Source organism: Oryzias latipes, chromosome 3 (assembly GCF_053564925.1).
Source record: "Oryzias latipes strain Hd-rR chromosome 3, Olatipes_Hd-rR_3.1".
Lineage (NCBI taxonomy): Eukaryota > Metazoa > Chordata > Actinopteri > Beloniformes > Adrianichthyidae > Oryzias > Oryzias latipes.
Window position 1 is genome coordinate 24,246,389 of NC_136239.1, and position 6,000 is coordinate 24,252,388.

Consider the following 6,000-nt stretch of genomic DNA (forward strand, 5'->3'; position numbering starts at 1 on the left):
ATGGTAGTAGGATGGCTTGTATACATGTGGATTTCATTTTGAGAAGGAAGACCAGCAGTGCTTGGTGCCCTGGGTGAAACACTGGACGGCACCCCCCTCACCTTCCAAGCCCCACCCCAAAAAACAAAAGCAAAACCTGCTTAAATACAAACACAATGGCAAAAAATACATTATCTATTTTACTATATAAGTAAATTTACTGATATAGATAAATTCATAGTCAAGATATAGTATGTAAGTTAGTTCAAACATGCATCGATTCACGCTTTCTATTCAAGCTGGCTGGCTCCTGGTAAAAATTGTTACATTTTCTTTTTTTTCTTTTTCTCCCCTTGAGCATAAGAAGAAATGTATTTATATAGCACTTTTCATTCTGGTAATTTCAACTGGCTTCTTGAATGGACGTCAACGGAAACTAAAGGATGTTTTCTCTTGTAATGTGTGCTGAAGTACCACATAAAAATTAATAAAAAAAAGAAAAAAGGCTAATTAACAAGACTAGGTGCAAACATCTACCGTATGATAGTGTCCTCAAAATTGTACTCACCAAATGTCAAATTTGGTCACATTTGGCGCCTAGTGAGTGTTATTTTTGGACACTTTCTGCATAGCTTTATCTTTGTACTGTATTTTTCCTCTTTTTTTCTTTTCTTTCTTAACTGGAAACCTGATGCTTCCTTTGGTCTTTTTCCCATTATCCACAACCTTAAAACCTTCAATAGAATTTTCCATTCGTCAAACATTTAGAATTAAGATAGAGAGATAATGAAAACAAAGTCACTTTGATGAAAAATCTTTTGTATTTTTTTTTCTTTTTCACTTTTAAATAATCTAGTAAACCGAATCAAGAATGTTAATTTTACGAATTAAAAACTATTTATGTATTTATTAGAAAGCAGCAGTTTGTGTGTTGTGCCGGCTGGAATCATAAAGGGTAAGTCTAATCCCCTCCTTCCCTGCCCCTCCACCTTCTTCTCCTCTCAGTCAGACTTCCTGTTTACTGCAGTTGCGAGTTTTGTTGCATCAATAATGTCAACAATATGTTTCTGGATTTTAACTAAACACGGGATAGTCAATGCATGGGTACATGGGTACAGTTTTAAAACAGATGAAATGATGATTGGATTGGAACCTTAAAAAGAAAAAATGAGAGGGATTTCATTAAATTGAAATACATAGCCTCTACACTTTCTCAGTGAAAGCTAACACTTGAGAATACGCAAACTCCACACAGAAAGGATCATCATCATTTCATTTTTGTTCTCCATCTTGGATAGCTATCACAACTGGACTCAGGATTTATAAAACAGGGAAAAAGAACATTTAAAACACCTAAAAGAAAAAATATATATTCAGAAGAAAAAAGCATGAACAAGACAATGGTTCTTCTTTTCTTTGGCTTTTGCCTTTATTTACAGCCTTTTCTTGTGGTATGAAAATCGATATGGCTATGTTAAAAAGAGGCATGATAATAAAAGGGCAGACAGAACCATCTTATGTGAATGCTCATTCCTCACAGCTTCCATTGTGTCAGCATCAGAAGGACACCTTTAATATTTGGACTTTCAACGTCACTCATGGCTAAATCCCTAGCAACCACCATAGCAACATATTCAGAGCTCAACGTGAAATGCATGGTAAGTAACCCCTGCCACCAGCAAGAGGAAAATAAGAGCGAGAAAGGAACCACAAGAAGGAGACAACACATTGGGTGGAAACTGACAATACACACCAAACCTCTGGTTTATTTTTGAATAGTAAGACATATCTAAATGAGACACACAAATCACATTACAAATCATTTCAAACACATCTGAGTGGTTACAGGGAAGTAGGAACCCTTTCCTCTAGCTATTCTGTACATGCGTAGCAAATACTTCAAAGAGAAGTAGCTGTGGCATCATTACACACAAACACGCACACACACACACCCACACATATATCTATCTATCTATATATATCATATCCATCTATATCTATATGTATATCTATCTATCTATCTATCTATCTATCTATCTATCTATCTATCTATCTATCTATCTATCTATCTATCTATCTATCTATCTATCTATCTATCTATCTATCTATCTATCTATCTATCTATCTATCTATCTATCTATCTATCTATCTATCTATCTATCTATCTATCTATCTATCTATGACAGTACTTCATACATATCCAATAGAGTGAAAGGTCCATATCAAACTCTGCTCTTAATATCTGTGATCAAACTTACATCGCATATAAAGACCAGTTTGTTTGCTGCAAAAAAGTCAATTTTTTGTTAAAAAAACAATAAAGAAGCTCAATTCATCCAGCTGTGTTTTGTGTAGCTAAAGGTATAGTCATATCCAGCCATTCATTTGCTGCAGGTCTTTGGGTTTTAGGTGTGTCTTGAAGTTCCCATAATGCTTGCACGGCCATCATGGAAAATGGAATTTACGATTGTCGTAACAAATAGACGGGACATCGCCATATAATTGAAGCTGTTTAGGTTTATTTTTACCCCTGGACAGTCCTCAAGCTCATCAGAAATTTTACAAAACTCTCTGAGACTGCTGCCAACAACAGCCAGTTTGTCATGTCCTGGCAGCTACTCCCTCGTCCCCCCTCCTTCCTGTTTTGGATGCGACCAGCTGGATCCACTTACCTCATCTTCTCTGCTTTCTTAAGTTCCTCCTGGATCTTCAGCCAGTGCCAGTTCGTTGTTCCTCCTATGGTGCATAGTCTGGTCAACTCATGCTCATGACTCTTGTCTCTTTACGCATTGCTTATTGTGTCTCTCGCTCTGCTTCAGGAAAGAAACCCTGTTGGAAACTCACCTGGTCGCAGTCCATGGACGCCACAGTCCCTCCTCTAGAAATCCGCTTCAAGATCCCTCCAGCCAGCCGCCGCTCCTCACCTAGCAAGAACCCCGTCAACTTCTGTCTTCCATTAAAACTCGTAAAACTTACCGTTGTGTCCAAGCCTTATTCCGGGTTCCAGCGTCTGCGTCATTCTGAACTCTCGCCTCAATCGTGACACAGTCGCGCCAAAACAAGGTAGTGCGTGGAAACATGTATGCCCACCTGGTGGCAGGTTTTGAGTGCAACCATGAAGAAATCTAAATAAAACCATTAAGGTGGTGGGGAGGAAGCAAAATGTTGTCCCATTTTATCTGGTGTGGGATTTATAGTTTTTTCTTTTTTTTGCCCCTGATTTACTTGCTTTTTTACATTGACGATAAAAACAAATTGAGTTCTTCTAGAACTTTATGGGAAATTGTGTAACACATGACAAAGATCCCACATAATATTATTTGACAAACTATATGAACAAAAAATCCAAAAATGTAAAAGCTTGTAGAAAATTATAGCACAAAATAATAAATCTGAGGTTTCTTTCAAAGTCTGAATCATGAAGTCAGTTGATGTTTTTGCATGCATAGATCTGTCTTTGTCAAACTATATGAATTATAGATTCCACAACTGCAACCAGTTTGACACAATTTAAAAAAAAATTTTGACACAAAATGAGCCAAGACCCTCTGGGGTCACTTACAGGTCTCTGCAGGCCAAACCCAGGTCTAAAGTAGTTCTGGTTTATCCCTTGTGCCATCTCAGATGACCCCACCCTTACATTGACGTGTTCTCCCTACCATGACAAAGGTGGATAAATATGGAAAGATTTCATGTAATCCATGGACACCAGTGAAGATCACAAATCATTGAAGAAAAAAGGTTCAGAGCACTGTCTAGTGGGTCTAGATGACCCAACTCCCAATGTTAAAGTGCCTAGGATAGCAAAAGTATTAAAGTTTAGTTAACTCCGAACAACTTTTTTGGTCTGACAATGGACAATAAGGAGAGACAGAGTTAAGTCAGAGTTTATTGGACATTAACACAGTGTTTTTTAGCGCAAGGTCACATTTTGTAAAGTGAGTGGATGAAATTGATATTGGTATCTTCTGAAACCAATATTTAGTGGTCATCGTAGGAACTGCAATTCCATGCAGGCTTAATTAGAAGTGGAATGTGGCGGCTTGGCAGTGATGCAGTCCAAAGCAGCCTAATCTCAGCCATCAGCAAAAAAATTTCCAATGGCAATAACCCCCCCTCCTTGTGGCAAGTTCATTCTAGTAAGCAAATCTGGCAGCAACTGGGAATACAAACTGGTCTCAAGCATTTTTGCAACTTATTCTTAAAAATAAATGTATCTTAAAAACCATGATGCTGTTGGAGTAAAGAATGGGGAAAGGCAGTTTAATATACTACAGTATTTTTTAGGAATATTGACAATGTAACAATGGCTTCATGCCTATTTGTCTATTTATGTTTGTTACATTTGAAAAAAATGGTCATATTCTTTGCTGCCGAGCTGCATTTGATACTTCAAAGTGCCCTTGAATAAAAATGTTATTCTTTGTTTGATTTTTTTAAACATTTTTTTTACATTTGATATTTTTAAAAGTGTGACCTAAAAATGGCAGTTTCTCAGTCTAATCTCTAAAGAATGCAAAAATGATGAGTATGAAAGTACTTACTGTAAGGCTATTTTGTCATCTCAACAAGGTGACTTGTCTTCCCAAACAGGGACCTATCATTTTATTGTCTTGCCCCTTGATCGCCAACTTCATGTGAAAATGGTCATATCACCAATGAAAATGAGGAAAATGGGTCAAGGTATGGCAGTTTTAATAATGTCCATTATGTTCAAAATAATTTGAAGAGCGTAAATGGACAAGTAGTGAACACTTGTCTGAGAATGGTTTTAGAATAGGGGTTACAATCTCTGTACATTAATTGTCATCTTTGCACCCCTGTTCAGCCAGAGTATGAATGTTTGATATAGTTTCCTTTTATTACAGAGCTATTTATATAGCAGTAATAAAAGACAAACTCAACCATTTTTAGAAGTATTTATCACCAGTCAGGGCAAAAACATACTAACCAAAGTGCTCTGAGTGGCTATTAAACAAGTGTAGATGTGACCTTTGAATGCAGTAGCCCATATATCTAACAGTCAAAGAAATAGAAGCCACTTTAGATGGACCTACTATAGGTTACTTTAGGAAAATAAAAAACAAATCTTTTATGGGGGACATTTACCTGTAGACTTTTAGGTTTTCTCTACATACGTAAGTGCAGATTTTCAATTTTTACATTTGTTGATAATGTGAGTGTATAGATAATTATGTGTTTAGGACAGACTTCCCTTAAAGAAAAATAAACAATGCAAGACTTTATTTTTAAATATAGAATGAATAAAAAATCATAGGGATTGTTTCAATAGTTTTTAAAAATTGGTTTCAAATTACAGCCAGTGAAGTTGGTAGTCAAGTAAAAACTTTTTTTTTTTAACTTGGGATACTTACTGAAAACATGTGTAATCTGTGTTGAGGTTTAATTTTGATTTCCCCAACTCAGCAACAAACAAGGAAATTAGGAGGGGTTACATATAAGGTTTCTTTGCACACTGTGCAACCACATTCAGGTAAAGTAATAAAAACAAATGGACATTTAAATAAGGATCTAAAAAGACTATTTACCCAAACATTTAGCCTCTGAAGAGACAGAAGAATTGTGCAACAAGAGCTGAAAGGGCTCACACACGAGGCCTGAATCAGCTAGACAGCATACTGTCTGAAATGTGGTTAATGAACCTCATGAAGGTGGTGATTATGCTGATGGGATTATATTTACCATCAGTGCAGCACCTGCTGCAAGCCACACACACACTTGGGCCATTTAGGTAAACACTTGCTCCCTTTAATCCAAGCACACAAAAGCTTTCTAAGGAACACAAATGCTTGGTTGTAAAGTAGTCAGATGCCCACTTACATGACCACTACAATACCATTTTCAGAACAATATCCCATTAAAACACTTCAATACTCACTCAACCATTTTTTTTATTTTTTTATTTTTTTATTTTCAGATTTCAACTGAGTAATACAACTGAAGTCAGTCAAGCTCTGAACACTGCAGGAAAACAGAAATGTTTACCTAGCTCTCACATTC